We start from the raw sequence: 17042 nt of genomic DNA, 5'->3' as shown, positions 1-17042 counted from the left end.
GTACTTAACGAACACAAATGTGATGTCAAGATATTTTCATAGCAATATATTATGATTCTTATATTTATCAATCTACGAAGTATTGTGTTGAATAGTTTTAAACTCTCACCTGGTTTTCGCTTCAATTCCATTTCATTTATATCATATAATTGATAGCTTTTTGTATACTTGATTTTACAAATGTTCACAATAGAAAATGAGTTTGGTTTGGTTTATTTTGTAACGTCCTATTAACAGCTAAGGTCATTTAAGGACGGCCTCCCGTGCGTGCGACATGTATGCGTGTGGTGAGTGCGTATGTGTGTTTTGGTAGGCTGCGGTATGTTCGTGTTAAGTCTCCTTGTGATAGGCCGGAACTTTTGCCGATTTATAGTGCTACCTCACTGAAACATACTGCCGTGTGGCGAGTGCGTATGCGTGTTTTGGGAGGCTCCGGTATGTTCCTGTCAAGTCTCCTTTTGATAGGCCGGAATTTTTTGCCGATTTATAGTTGTACCTCACTGAAGCATACCGCCGAAGACACCTAGCAGGACACCCCACCCGGTCACATTATACTGACAACGGGCCAACCAGTCGTCCCACTCCTTGTATGTTGAGCGCTAAGCAGGAGTAGCAACTACAATTTATAAAGACTGGTATGTCTTGGTCAGGGGACAGAACACAAAGCCTTCCTCACAGTGGTGAACGCTCAACTAAAGGCCAAAAGTGAGGCACTGTTAAGGGAGACATTAGGATGAAGAAAGTTGTTAAGAGAAAAGATAAGATCCCAAGTTTAGTCGCCTCTTACGATCATGCAATGGGGGCAGCAGGTACAGTTCTTACGCCCTGCCTGCAGGGCAGGAATGAGAATGAGCACAGACATGACAGATTGAATATGGCGAGTCCAGCCATTGCGGAGGCAATGGACAGTGTCAGAAATAAATCGTTTTGCTCTGTCTGGACTATGCACGCAGCAGCAACAGTGACCGGTAAGTCAATTAGGTCGATATTTCCAGTTGTCAATTGTGTTTTGGATTCAAGTGTTGGGATTCTGTATACAGTATTCCAGCCACGGGGGGTCAAAAACACAAAGGAATCCTTTAGTGATTATGTGGTCCATCATCAACCGGTATCGACGTGGTTAATTCACACCATGTCAGCATCACACCTTCCACGGGAATTTCACTGTACAACACGACACCTCCCACAGGTATGTCACCGGTCAGCATGACATCTTCAATATGTAAGTCGTCCCATGGAGATGTTACTCCCCACGAAAGTACTAATAGGTTATCAGATAAGTTCATGACCACAGCAGCCATACTCGATCTGATTTTACATACTCCTGCTCTTCAGGTAGGCTGCAAGAATTGTACCTGCTGCCCCCATTGAATGATTATTTCTGATGTGGTTTAGTTTATTTTGTTCTTCTTTGATAATGCCTTTGGGTTCTGTCCCCTAGCCGAGACATACCAGATTCATTAAAAATGGTAGTTGCTACTCCTGCTTAGCGCTCAGCATATTAGGAGTGGGACAACTGGTTCGCCCGTTGTCAGTATAATGTGATCGGGTGGGGTGTCCTGCTGGGTGTCTTCGGCAGTATGCTTCAGTGAGGTGGCACTTTAAATCGGCAAAAGTTCCGGCCCATCAAAAGGAGACTTAACAAGTACATACACAGCCTCCCAAAACACATATACGCACTCGCCACACGCATGCATATCGCAAACACGAGAGGCCGTCCTTAAAAACCATGGCGGTTAATAGGACATTAAAAAAAATAAAACCAAACTATACCAAACCATTTTACATATGTACTAATGGAGGTAAAGCTGTATCAATTCCACCAGGTTTGAAAGAAAACGTGTTCTTTGTGATTGCGAGACCGAACTCGATACAAACGAAGCGTAAATGCGTTGACGGTTGTGGTGTTTGGCAAAGAGGCAAGAACTCTTTGAAACGGGAGAGTTCATCTGGCAATCGGGGAAACTTCTTAGAATCACCAAAAAGGTGTTTATTGTAAAGAGGTAAAAACCGAAAAAAACCTGTGATATTTTTGTTATGTAGCGGTATTATTCGAAAATGCTGAAAGATAACAAATATCAAAGAAGGATCAATTGGTTCCAGCACATTCCTTATAATGTGAATGTCCTGTACAAAGATGTGGTTGAGTACATTGGTACTTATCCTGGATGCAGCATGCATGGCAACGCGAAACACATAACGCAGCCAAATGTGCGCACCACATCTGACCAGAGAAAGGTGATTATCGAGGGCACACGCCATGGTAAGAAACCGATTCAAATTCTTCGAGAGGTGATCAAAGTTGACCCTGAAAATCCGATTTCATTTAAAGTTGTCCAAAATGGCAAGTATATTGCAAATCGGAAACACAGGCCAGCTCACCACTCTTCCCATCAGAATATTGCTGATGATGTACAGACACTCATCAGTAATCTTTAATCAATCAACTTCATAAGGTCGGTAATTGCCATCCATGACAATAAGCCACCGAAGAGCTAATGACAAACAGTGCATGATTGTAAGAGGCGACTAAATTTGGGATCTTATCTTTTCTCTTTCTGAAAAACTTTCTTCTTCCTAATGTCTCCCTTGACAATGCCTCACTTTTGGCCTTTAGTTGAGCATTCGCTGGTTTTGTTTTATCATTTTAACGTCCTATTAACAGTTATGGTCATTTAAGGACGGCCTCCCGTGTTTGTGATATGCACGCGTGTGGTGACCGACTCTTTGGGTCAAATGGTATTCTGACATCAAAGGACGGTGTTATTTCAAGAAAGGTAGCAGGAAATCCTGGAACAGTATGCTGATATTGGAGGTAAGTACCTATCAGACAAATTGCTCTCTGTGCTTCATTCAAAAGTATTTGAGCCTCGTCTGATATGCCCATCAATTGCCCTGCTCTGGAAAAACAACAATTGTGAATCTATGAACAACACGCTACTTTGGGACTGGAAAACATCTAGGTTACCCGAATTAGTTGAGCGATTTCAAGAAATTGATTGGTTTGGTTTGGTTTATTTTGTTTAACGTCCTATTAACATCTAAGGTCATTTAAGGACGGCCTCCCGTGCGTGCGACATGCATGCGTGTGGTGAGTGCGTATGTGTGTTTTGGGAGGCTGCGGTATGTTCGTGTTAAGTCTCTTTGTGATAGGCCGGAAGTTTTGCCGATTTATAGTGCTACCTCACTGAAGCATACTGCCGAAGACACCCAGCAGCACACCCCACCCGGTCACATACTGACAACGGGCGAACCAGTCGTCCCACTCCTAATTTGCTGAGCGCTAAGCAGGAGTAGCAACTACCATTTTTAAAGACTCTGGTATGTCTCGGCCAGGGGACAGAACCCAAAGCCTTCCTGACAGGGGTGAACGCTCAACTAAAGGCCAAAAGTGAGGCAATGTCAAGGGAGACATTAGGAAGAAGAAAGTTGTTAAGAGAAAAGATAAGATCCCAAGTTTAGTCGCCTCTTACGATCATGCAATGGGGGCAGCAGGTACAGTTCTTACGCCCTGCCTGCAGGGCAGGAATGAGAATGAGCACAGACATGACAGATTGAATATGGTGAGTCCAGCCATTGCGGAGGCAATGGACAGTGTCAGAAATAAATCGTTTTGCTCTGTCTGGACTATGCACGCAGCAGCAACAGTGACAGGTAAGTCAATTAGGTCAATATTTCCAGTTGTCAATTGTGTTTTGGATTCAAGTGTTGGGCTTCTGAATACAATATTCCAGCCACGGGGGGTCGAACACAAAGGAATCCTTTAGTGATTATGTGGTCCACCATCAACCGGTATCGACGTGGTTAATTCACACCATGTCAGCATCACACCTTCCACGGGAATTTCACTGTACAACACGACACCTCCCACAGGTATGTCACCGGTCAGCATGACATCTTCAATATGTAAGTCGTCCCATGGAGATGTTACTCCCCACGAAAGTACTAATAGGTTATCAGATAAGTTCATGACCACAGCAGCCATACTCGATCTGATTTTACATACTCCTGCTCTTCACGTAGGCTGTAAGAATTGTACCTGCTGCCCCCATTGAATGATTCTTTCTGATGTGGTTTGGTTTATTTTGTTCTTCTTTGATAATGCCTTTGGGTTCTGTCCCCTAGCCGAGACATACCAGATTCATTAAAAATGGTAGTTGCTACAACTGCTTAGCGCTCAGAATATTAGGAGTGGGACAACTGGTTCGCCCGTTGTCAGTATAATGTGATCGGGTGGGGTGTCCTGCTGGGTGTCTTCGGCAGTATGCTTCAGTGAGGTGGCACTTTAAATCGGCAAAAGTTCCGGCCCATCAAAAGGAGACTTAACAAGTACATACACAGCCTCCCAAAACACATATACGCACTCGCCACACGCATGCATATCACAAACACGAGAGGCCGTCCTTAAAAACCATGGCTGTTAATAGGACATTAAAAAAAATAAAACCCAACTATACCAAACCATTTTACATATGTACTAATGGAGGTAAAGCTGTATCAATTCCACCAGGTTTGAAAGAAAACGTGTTCTTTGTGATTGCGAGACCGAACTCGATACAAACGAAGCGTAAATGCGTTGACGGTTGTGGTGTTTGGCAAAGAGGCAAGAACTCTTTGAAACGGGAGAGTTCATCTGGCAATCGGGGAAACTTCTTAGAATCACCAAAAAGGTGTTTATTGTAAAGAGGTAAAAACCGAAAAAAACCTGTGATATTTTTGTTATGTAGCGGTATTATTCGAAAATGCTGAAAGATAACAAATATCAAAGAAGGATCAATTGGTTCCAGCACATTCCTTATAATGTGAATGTCCTGTACAAAGATGTGGTTGAGTACATTGGTACTTATCCTGGATGCAGCATGCATGGCAACGCGAAACACATAACGCAGCCAAATGTGCGCACCACATCTGACCAGAGAAAGGTGATTATCGAGGGCACACGCCATGGTAAGAAACCGATTCAAATTCTTCGAGAGGTGATCAAAGTTGACCCTGAAAATCCGATTTCATTTAAAGTTGTCCAAAATGGCAAGTATATTGCAAATCGGAAACACAGGCCAGCTCACCACTCTTCCCATCAGAATATTGCTGATGATGTACAGACACTCATCAGTAATCTTTAATCAATCAACTTCATAAGGTCGGTAATTGCCATCCATGACAATAAGCCACCGAAGAGCTAATGACAAACAGTGCATGATTGTAAGAGGCGACTAAATTTGGGATCTTATCTTTTCTCTTTCTGAAAAACTTTCTTCTTCCTAATGTCTCCCTTGACAATGCCTCACTTTTGGCCTTTAGTTGAGCATTCGCTGGTTTTGTTTTATCATTTTAACGTCCTATTAACAGTTATGGTCATTTAAGGACGGCCTCCCGTGTTTGTGATATGCACGCGTGTGGTGACCGACTCTTTGGGTCAAATGGTATTCTGACATCAAAGGACGGTGTTATTTCAAGAAAGGTAGCAGGAAATCCTGGAACAGTATGCTGATATTGGAGGTAAGTACCTATCAGACAAATTGCTCTCTGTGCTTCATTCAAAAGTATTTGAGCCTCGTCTGATATGCCCATCAATTGCCCTGCTCTGGAAAAACAACAATTGTGAATCTATGAACAACACGCTACTTTGGGACTGGAAAACATCTAGGTTACCCGAATTAGTTGAGCGATTTCAAGAAATTGATTGGTTTGGTTTGGTTTATTTTGTTTAACGTCCTATTAACATCTAAGGTCATTTAAGGACGGCCTCCCGTGCGTGCGACATGCATGCGTGTGGTGAGTGCGTATGTGTGTTTTGGGAGGCTGCGGTATGTTCGTGTTAAGTCTCTTTGTGATAGGCCGGAAGTTTTGCCGATTTATAGTGCTACCTCACTGAAGCATACTGCCGAAGACACCCAGCAGCACACCCCACCCGGTCACATACTGACAACGGGCGAACCAGTCGTCCCACTCCTAATTTGCTGAGCGCTAAGCAGGAGTAGCAACTACCATTTTTAAAGACTCTGGTATGTCTCGGCCAGGGGACAGAACCCAAAGCCTTCCTGACAGGGGTGAACGCTCAACTAAAGGCCAAAAGTGAGGCAATGTCAAGGGAGACATTAGGAAGAAGAAAGTTGTTAAGAGAAAAGATAAGATCCCAAGTTTAGTCGCCTCTTACGATCATGCAATGGGGGCAGCAGGTACAGTTCTTACGCCCTGCCTGCAGGGCAGGAATGAGAATGAGCACAGACATGACAGATTGAATATGGTGAGTCCAGCCATTGCGGAGGCAATGGACAGTGTCAGAAATAAATCGTTTTGCTCTGTCTGGACTATGCACGCAGCAGCAACAGTGACAGGTAAGTCAATTAGGTCAATATTTCCAGTTGTCAATTGTGTTTTGGATTCAAGTGTTGGGCTTCTGAATACAATATTCCAGCCACGGGGGGTCGAACACAAAGGAATCCTTTAGTGATTATGTGGTCCACCATCAACCGGTATCGACGTGGTTAATTCACACCATGTCAGCATCACACCTTCCACGGGAATTTCACTGTACAACACGACACCTCCCACAGGTATGTCACCGGTCAGCATGACATCTTCAATATGTAAGTCGTCCCATGGAGATGTTACTCCCCACGAAAGTACTAATAGGTTATCAGATAAGTTCATGACCACAGCAGCCATACTCGATCTGATTTTACATACTCCTGCTCTTCACGTAGGCTGTAAGAATTGTACCTGCTGCCCCCATTGAATGATTCTTTCTGATGTGGTTTGGTTTATTTTGTTCTTCTTTGATAATGCCTTTGGGTTCTGTCCCCTAGCCGAGACATACCAGATTCATTAAAAATGGTAGTTGCTACAACTGCTTAGCGCTCAGAATATTAGGAGTGGGACAACTGGTTCGCCCGTTGTCAGTATAATGTGATCGGGTGGGGTGTCCTGCTGGGTGTCTTCGGCAGTATGCTTCAGTGAGGTGGCACTTTAAATCGGCAAAAGTTCCGGCCCATCAAAAGGAGACTTAACAAGTACATACACAGCCTCCCAAAACACATATACGCACTCGCCACACGCATGCATATCGCAAACACGAGAGGCCGTCCTTAAAAACCATGGCGGTTAATAGGACATTAAAAAAAATAAAACCAAACTATACCAAACCATTTTACATATGTACTAATGGAGGTAAAGCTGTATCAATTCCACCAGGTTTGAAAGAAAACGTGTTCTTTGTGATTGCGAGACCGAACTCGATACAAACGAAGCGTAAATGCGTTGACGGTTGTGGTGTTTGGCAAAGAGGCAAGAACTCTTTGAAACGGGAGAGTTCATCTGGCAATCGGGGAAACTTCTTAGAATCACCAAAAAGGTGTTTATTGTAAAGAGGTAAAAACCGAAAAAAACCTGTGATATTTTTGTTATGTAGCGGTATTATTCGAAAATGCTGAAAGATAACAAATATCAAAGAAGGATCAATTGGTTCCAGCACATTCCTTATAATGTGAATGTCCTGTACAAAGATGTGGTTGAGTACATTGGTACTTATCCTGGATGCAGCATGCATGGCAACGCGAAACACATAACGCAGCCAAATGTGCGCACCACATCTGACCAGAGAAAGGTGATTATCGAGGGCACACGCCATGGTAAGAAACCGATTCAAATTCTTCGAGAGGTGATCAAAGTTGACCCTGAAAATCCGATTTCATTTAAAGTTGTCCAAAATGGCAAGTATATTGCAAATCGGAAACACAGGCCAGCTCACCACTCTTCCCATCAGAATATTGCTGATGATGTACAGACACTCATCAGTAATCTTTAATCAATCAACTTCATAAGGTCGGTAATTGCCATCCATGACAATAAGCCACCGAAGAGCTAATGACAAACAGTGCATGATTGTAAGAGGCGACTAAATTTGGGATCTTATCTTTTCTCTTTCTGAAAAACTTTCTTCTTCCTAATGTCTCCCTTGACAATGCCTCACTTTTGGCCTTTAGTTGAGCATTCGCTGGTTTTGTTTTATCATTTTAACGTCCTATTAACAGTTATGGTCATTTAAGGACGGCCTCCCGTGTTTGTGATATGCACGCGTGTGGTGACCGACTCTTTGGGTCAAATGGTATTCTGACATCAAAGGACGGTGTTATTTCAAGAAAGGTAGCAGGAAATCCTGGAACAGTATGCTGATATTGGAGGTAAGTACCTATCAGACAAATTGCTCTCTGTGCTTCATTCAAAAGTATTTGAGCCTCGTCTGATATGCCCATCAATTGCCCTGCTCTGGAAAAACAACAATTGTGAATCTATGAACAACACGCTACTTTGGGACTGGAAAACATCTAGGTTACCCGAATTAGTTGAGCGATTTCAAGAAATTGATTGGTTTGGTTTGGTTTATTTTGTTTAACGTCCTATTAACATCTAAGGTCATTTAAGGACGGCCTCCCGTGCGTGCGACATGCATGCGTGTGGTGAGTGCGTATGTGTGTTTTGGGAGGCTGCGGTATGTTCGTGTTAAGTCTCTTTGTGATAGGCCGGAAGTTTTGCCGATTTATAGTGCTACCTCACTGAAGCATACTGCCGAAGACACCCAGCAGCACACCCCACCCGGTCACATACTGACAACGGGCGAACCAGTCGTCCCACTCCTAATTTGCTGAGCGCTAAGCAGGAGTAGCAACTACCATTTTTAAAGACTCTGGTATGTCTCGGCCAGGGGACAGAACCCAAAGCCTTCCTGACAGGGGTGAACGCTCAACTAAAGGCCAAAAGTGAGGCAATGTCAAGGGAGACATTAGGAAGAAGAAAGTTGTTAAGAGAAAAGATAAGATCCCAAGTTTAGTCGCCTCTTACGATCATGCAATGGGGGCAGCAGGTACAGTTCTTACGCCCTGCCTGCAGGGCAGGAATGAGAATGAGCACAGACATGACAGATTGAATATGGTGAGTCCAGCCATTGCGGAGGCAATGGACAGTGTCAGAAATAAATCGTTTTGCTCTGTCTGGACTATGCACGCAGCAGCAACAGTGACAGGTAAGTCAATTAGGTCAATATTTCCAGTTGTCAATTGTGTTTTGGATTCAAGTGTTGGGCTTCTGAATACAATATTCCAGCCACGGGGGGTCGAACACAAAGGAATCCTTTAGTGATTATGTGGTCCACCATCAACCGGTATCGACGTGGTTAATTCACACCATGTCAGCATCACACCTTCCACGGGAATTTCACTGTACAACACGACACCTCCCACAGGTATGTCACCGGTCAGCATGACATCTTCAATATGTAAGTCGTCCCATGGAGATGTTACTCCCCACGAAAGTACTAATAGGTTATCAGATAAGTTCATGACCACAGCAGCCATACTCGATCTGATTTTACATACTCCTGCTCTTCACGTAGGCTGTAAGAATTGTACCTGCTGCCCCCATTGAATGATTCTTTCTGATGTGGTTTGGTTTATTTTGTTCTTCTTTGATAATGCCTTTGGGTTCTGTCCCCTAGCCGAGACATACCAGATTCATTAAAAATGGTAGTTGCTACAACTGCTTAGCGCTCAGAATATTAGGAGTGGGACAACTGGTTCGCCCGTTGTCAGTATAATGTGATCGGGTGGGGTGTCCTGCTGGGTGTCTTCGGCAGTATGCTTCAGTGAGGTGGCACTTTAAATCGGCAAAAGTTCCGGCCCATCAAAAGGAGACTTAACAAGTACATACACAGCCTCCCAAAACACATATACGCACTCGCCACACGCATGCATATCACAAACACGAGAGGCCGTCCTTAAAAACCATGGCTGTTAATAGGACATTAAAAAAAATAAAACCCAACTATACCAAACCATTTTACATATGTACTTATGGAGGTAAAGCTGTTTCAATTCCACCAGGTTTGAAAGAAAACGTGTTCTTTGTGATTGCGAGACCGAACTCAATACAAATGAAGCGTAAATGCGTTGACGGTTGTGGTGTTTGGCAAAGAGGCAAGAACTCTTTGAAAACGGGAGAGTTCATCTGGCAATCGGGGAAACTTCTTAGAATCACCAAAAATGAGGTGTTTATTGTAAAGAGGTAAAAACCGAATAAAACCTGTGATATTTTTGTTATGTAGCGGTATTATTCGAAACTGCTGGAAGATAACAAATATCAAAGAAGGATCAATTGGTTCCAGCACATTCCTGTGGTTGAGTACATTGGTACTTATCCTGGATGCAGCATGCATGGCAACGCGATACACATAACGCAGCCAAATGTGCGCACCACATCTGACCAGAGAAAGGTGATTATCGAGGGCACACGCCATGGTAAGAAACCGATTCAAATTCTTCGAGAGGTGATCAAAGTTGACCCTGAAAATCCGATTTCATTGAATGTTGTCCAAAATGGCAAGTATATTGCAAATCGGAAACACAGGCCAGCTCACCACTCTTCCCATCAGAATATTGCTGATGATGTACAGACACTCATCAGTAATCTTCAATCAAGCAACTTCATAAGGTCGGTAATTGCCATCCATGACAATAAGCCACCGAAGAGCTAATGACAAACAGTGCATGATCGTAAGAGGCGACTAAATTTGGGATCTTATCTTTTCTCTTCTTTCTGAAGAACTTCCTTCTTCCTAATGTCTCCCTTGACAATGCCTCACTTTTGGCCTTTAGTTGAGCATTCGCTGGTTTTGTTTTATCATTTTAACGTCCTATTAACAGTTATGGTCATTTAAGGACGGCCTCCCGTGTTTGTGATATCCACGCGTGTGGTGACCGACTTTTTGGGTCAAATGGTATTCTGACATCAAAGGACGGTGTTATTTCAAGAAAGGCAGCAGGAAATCCTGGAACAGTATGCTGATATTGGAGGTAAGTACCTATCAGACGAATTGCTCTCTGTGCTTCATTCAAAAGTATTTGAGCCTCGTCTGATATGCCCATCAATTGCCCTGCTCTGGAAAAACAACAATTGTGAATATATGAACACGCTACTTTGGGACTGGAAAACATCTAGGTTACCCGAATTAGTTGAGCGATTTCAAGAAATTGATTGGTTTGGTTTGGTTTATTTTGTTTAACGTCCTATTAACATCTAAGGTCATTTAAGGACGGCCTCCCGTGCGTGCGACATGCATGCGTGTGGTGAGTGCGTATGTGTGTTTTGGGAGGCTGCGGTATGTTCGTGTTAAGTCTCCTTGTGATAGGCCGGAAGTTTTGCCGATTTATAGTGCTACCTCACTGAAGCATACTGCCGAAGACACCCAGCAGCACACCCCACCCGGTCACATACTGACAACGGGCGAACCAGTCGTCCCACTCCTAATTTGCTGAGCGCTAAGCAGGAGTAGCAACTACCATTTTTAAAGACTCTGGTATGTCTCGGCCAGGGGACAGAACCCAAAGCCTTCCTCACAGGGGTGAACGCTCAACTAAAGGCCAAAAGTGAGGCAATGTCAAGGGAGACATTAGGAAGAAGAAAGTTGTTAAGGAAAAGATAAGATCCCAAGTTTAGTCGCCTCTTACGATCATGCAATGGGGGCAGCAGGTACAGTTCAGGGCAGGAATGAGAATGAGCACAGACATGACAGATTGAATATGGCGAGTCCAGCCATTGCGGAGGCAATGGACAGTGTCAGAAATAAATCGTTTTGCTCTGTCTGGACTATGCACGCAGCAGCAACAGTGACCGGTAAGTCAATTAGGTCGATATTTCCAGTTGTCAATTGTGTTTTGGATTCAAGTGTTGGGATTCTGTATACAGTATTCCAGCCACGGGGGGTCAAAAGCACAAAGGAATCCTTTAGTGATTATGTGGACCATCATCAACCGGTATCGACGTGGTTTATTCACACCATGTCAGCATCACACCTTCCACGGGAATGTCACTGTACAACACGACACCTCCCACAGGTATGTCACCGGTCAGCATGACATCTTCAATATGTAAGTCGTCCCATGGAGATGTTACTCCCCACGAAAGTACTAATAGGTTATCAGATAAGTTCATGACCACAGCAGCCATACTCGATCTGATTTTACATACTCCTGCTCTTCACGTAGGCTGTAAGAATTGTACCTGCTGCCCCCATTGAATGATTCTTTCTGATGTGGTTTGGTTTATTTTGTTCTTCTTTGATAATGCCTTTGGGTTCTGTCCCCTAGCCGAGACATACCAGATTCATTAACAAGAGGCCCAATGGGCCTGTATCGCTCACCTGGCTCTACAGCAACTTTGAAGTTGATTGAGTTCATTTCTACAGATACTATGCTGATTATCATAGTAAGCTAGGTTTATTCATACTAATAAATTTTCTAGTCCTTCATTCCAGCATTTTATTGGCCTAATATCTGGTCTAGGAGGCTCTTGGCTATCGCAAAATTATTGTTTACAGATTTAAGCCGATTTCACCCCTGTGATCTTAAATGTAGGTCAAGGGTCATTCATTTGAACAAACTTTGTAGCCCTTCACCCCAGCATGCTACAGGCCCAATATCAAGTCCCTGGGCCTCTTGGTTATTAAGAAGAAGTCATTTGAAGAATATAGCCTATTTGACCCATGTGACCTTGAATGAAGGTCAACATCATTTATTTGAACAAACTTTGTAGCCCTTCACCCCAGCATGCTACAGGCCCAATATCAAGTCCCTGGGACTCTTGGTTATTAAGAAGAAGTCATTTGAAGAATATAGCCTATTTGACCCATGTGACCTTGAATGAAGGTCAACATCATTTATTTGAACAAACTTTGTAGCCCTTCACTCCAGCATGCTACAGGTCCAATATCAAGTCCCTGGGCCTCTTGCTTATTGCGAAGAAGTTGTTTGAAGATTATAGCCTATTTGACCCATGTGACCTTGAATGAAGGTCAATGTCATTTATTTGAACAAACTTAGTAGCCCTTCACCCCAGCATGCTACAGGCCCAATATCAAGTCCCTGGGTCTCTTGGTTATTGAGAAGAAGTCGTTTGAAGATTATAGCCTATTTGACCAATGTGACCTTGAATGAATGTCAAGGTCATTTATTTGAACAAACTTTGTAGCCCCTCACCCCAGCATGCTACAGCACCAATATCAAGTCGCTGGGCCTCTTGGTTATTGAGAAGAAGTCGTTTGAAGATTATAGCCTATTTGACAAATGTGACCTTGAATGAAGGTCAAGGTCATTTATTTGAACAAACTTAGTAGCCCTTCACCCCAGCATGCTACAGGCCCAATATCAAGTCCCTGGGCCTCTTGGTTATTGAGAAGAAGTCGTTTGAAGATTATAGCCTATTTGACCAATGTGACCTTGAATGAAGGTCAAGGTCATTTATTTGAACAAACTTTGTAGCCCTTCACTCCAGCATGCTACAGGCCCAATATCAAGTCCCTGGGCCTCTTGGTTATTGAGAAGAAGTCGTTTGAAGATTATAGCCTATTTGACCCATGTGACCTTGAATGAAGGTCAAGGTCATTTATTTGAACAAACTTAGTAGCCCTTCACCCCAGCATGCTACAGGCCCAATATCAAGTCCCTGGGCCTCTTGGTTATTGAGAAGAAGTCGTTTGAAGATTATAGTCTATTTGACCCATGTGACCTTGAATGAAGGTCAAGGTCATTTATTTGAACAAACTTTGTAGCCCTTCACCCCAGCATGCTACAGGCCCAGTATCAAGTCACTGGGCCTCTTGGTTATTGAGAAGAAGTCGTTTGAAGATTATAGCCTATTTGACCAATGTGACCTTGAATGAAGGTCAAGGTCATTTATTTGAACAAACTTGGTAGCCCTTCATCCCAGCATGCTACAGGCCCAATATGAAGTTCCTGGGCCTCCTGGTTATTGAGAAGAAGTTGTTTAAATGAAAAAGTTGACGCCGGACGGCCGGACGGACGGACGGACGACGGACGCCGCACCATGGCATAAGCTCACTTGCCCTTCGGGCAGGTGAGCTAAAAATGGTAGTTGCTACAACTGCTTATAGTCCAGAGGCTTAGGAAAAAATCGTGCACATTTTGATACAAGTATGAAATTTGGTACATGGTTACTATAGCCTAATCCAATTTATTTCCAACCGGGACCCCATCCAGATTTTGCCTATGGCGGTGGTGGCGGCCATTTTCCAAAATGGCCGACATGGAAATGTTTTATGTTCTATATCATAGATTATAATTGAGATAGGAACATGGTTTTTGTGTCTATACCCATATATTCAGGGTCAGGGAATACAAATATGATAACAGTTGCAAGATATTTTGAGTCAGCCATTTTTTTTCCAATATGGCCGCCATTTTTGGTTAAAATGTTCAATTTCCGTAATAAATTAGTACCAAATAATGATCGAAACTTTTTATTTTCAGGATCAATATTTTCCATCAAATGCAAGTTATACATGTTGTTAAGTCCATATGTTACAAAAGACATTGTTTATGTGTCCGTTACAAACTATGTGCTTATTTGAAGGCGAAAACACAAAATGTAAGACGTAAAACGAAACGAAAAACGAAAGTTCCTGTGCACTTAATACGGACCACTATAGGCTAAAAGTAAACATGTTCCTTTTTACATGGTTTGTAAAATTCATAACAGACAACCACCACACTTGCAAAGTGTGGTACAAGGCAAGTCTGCTTTCCTGCATTTGCACTGCCTCTTGCAGCCTTTGCTGCACCCACATTTGATGACAACGCGGCATGCTTCACCCGCAGGGGAATAGTCATCCATCTGATTTTCCATTGTTCAGTAGAGGTTTCCCAAATCCATCCAAAGCCTGCTGGGCTTGGCAACAGTGGTGCTTTCAACATTGCTTGGCCCCATACGTGACCTGCCATATACCCTACTCTAAACAGATGCTGGATAAGAGCGTCTTTTGTTGGCGGTATATTTTCGATTTCTCTGCCTTTCTGTGTGAACAACAACTGTCTTTCTCCATTCACGTTACTCTCTGGGCTTCCTCGATCATACATAATCACCACCAATCTCTCAACTGTTGGTAGAACATCCATGACATTCCTCGCAGATGGTGTTTGGGCTAGAGTGCATAAAGCCTGTGTGGCATCTTCAAAGGCATTCCAAGCACACCAGGCTGTTCGTTTACCTCTACCAGCAAATGAAGATGTTACATCACACCCAGTCAAGGCATGAGATGCAGTAAGAGCTTTGGCTTTATCTTTGCCAATTGCTTGAGCCATGGCTGTTACATCAAGATAGCGGAATGTCCTACCTGTACCAAATGCAACCCACATGCATTCACAGCCGATCTTCTGAAGCCAGACTTATGCCTATAACCACGACATCCGTGTCAACTGTTCGCAGGAGGATCTTCCTCATTCCATGTTGAACCCCATCTGTAGCATGTACGAACATCCTTGTGTCAGCCTCATGTGTACAATTCATCAGCCCAGCAACATCACATGGTGCTGACGACAACACTTTGTCGCCTTGAGTAATGATGACAATTCCTGGAAATGTTTCGTGTACAACATGATCAGCAATCAGACTGAAAAGCTCGGATTGATTGTCATCTTCACGCAGGAACTCATGCCAATTACTTGGCACCGTATTCTTCCCTTCAACACGTCTCCGAGTACCTTTTCCTCTCTTCTCCCCATGAGTTTCCGGCCATGTCCATTGAATGTCCTTTGCGATTTTGTACAGAGGTTGATCACATGCTATGACAGGGACTTGTCCTGGATTAAGGATATTTACAGCTTGCCTCACCACATCCATAGAATGTTTTATCATAGCAACCGACTTTGAGTCATCTTGGAATAACGGCAGCAATGCACTTATAGCTGTTTGACTTGTGGTCTCACGTTGATTGTTCGCATGATAAGCAGCCCATGATAAGTACTCTCGGGTGTTTTGATTGGGTTCATCAGTTGAATTTTCTGATTCACTGGAATCACTGATGATATCATAGACATTTTGACACCACCGATATTCTGCCTCGAGGTCAACAGTAGAATTAGGTTGCTTGAGCTCTGTTATCTCTGGAATTGGTGGATCTTTAATTGCCACAACAGCTGGTACAGAAGTGTAGTTGTCTGGAAGTTTGGCTATTTTGCGGTCTGAGCTGGACAGTGATGACCTCGCTTGTTCGATGTCAACGTCGTTAACATCTGGATGCTGGAAAATAGAAATGCCAGTTCCATGGAATGATGTTTGAGAACTGGTAGAGGTAGGATCATGGTCTATATTGTTTACTGCTGATGTTGTAAATATACCAATTTTCAGGGATTGTGGACATACTGCTCCTATTGATTCAAAGTGATGGATTGCTGAATTGGCCAGATCAGAGGACATACGCAGAACGCGAACATATGTAACAGACAGTCCCATCTTATGAAGAATAGTAATCATTTCCTTAGATCTAGTTTTTGAATGTGCATATGCTCCAAGAAACAAAGGAAGCGGTGGTTCACGATCACGACTACGCCTGACATCTTTAGATCGTGTTTTTGTATTGCGATCAGAGTTATACAGCATCAGTTGTGAAAGAGACAATGCTGATTGTGACTGATGATTTGCCTCATTCTTGATATTGGTACCATGGAGTATCATGGCAACAAGAGTGAGCAATGATGTTGGTACAGATCTTTGCTGGCAATCACTTTCAAAAGTTCCATCAAATGATGGATACTCATTGGTGAACATATCACGCCGGATAATGTCTGCAACACGTGACATAATTACTGTCTCACTTTCACCATTGAGCTGACACGTGTTTCTGATACTCTTCCCAGCAGTTCCACTTGATACCAGCAGAATATCACGACCCTCACTGTGTGCCTGTAGCTGTGGAAAGTAACCAAGGATCCTATTTTTAAATCTAGTTGAATGAACGCTTGATTGTGAAGCATCTTGCAGCTGACGAAGCCTGGACGTATACAGCTTAATCAGTTCTGATAGCTGGAACACCGGTGTTGCATCATCACTATCCAAAACATCTTGCATGTATGAAAGAAGTTCTGCAAAAGCAGTATTCCTGGCAGTATCTGACGCAGAAGTATTCACATTTTGAACTTGAATATTGATTTATAAACTTGGATAAATAGACAATATAATAAATTGTGTATCTTTTT

This window comes from Pecten maximus, chromosome 13 (assembly GCF_902652985.1).
Source record: "Pecten maximus chromosome 13, xPecMax1.1, whole genome shotgun sequence".
Classification (NCBI taxonomy): domain Eukaryota; kingdom Metazoa; phylum Mollusca; class Bivalvia; order Pectinida; family Pectinidae; genus Pecten; species Pecten maximus.
Note: the sequence above shows the minus strand (reverse complement) of the source record.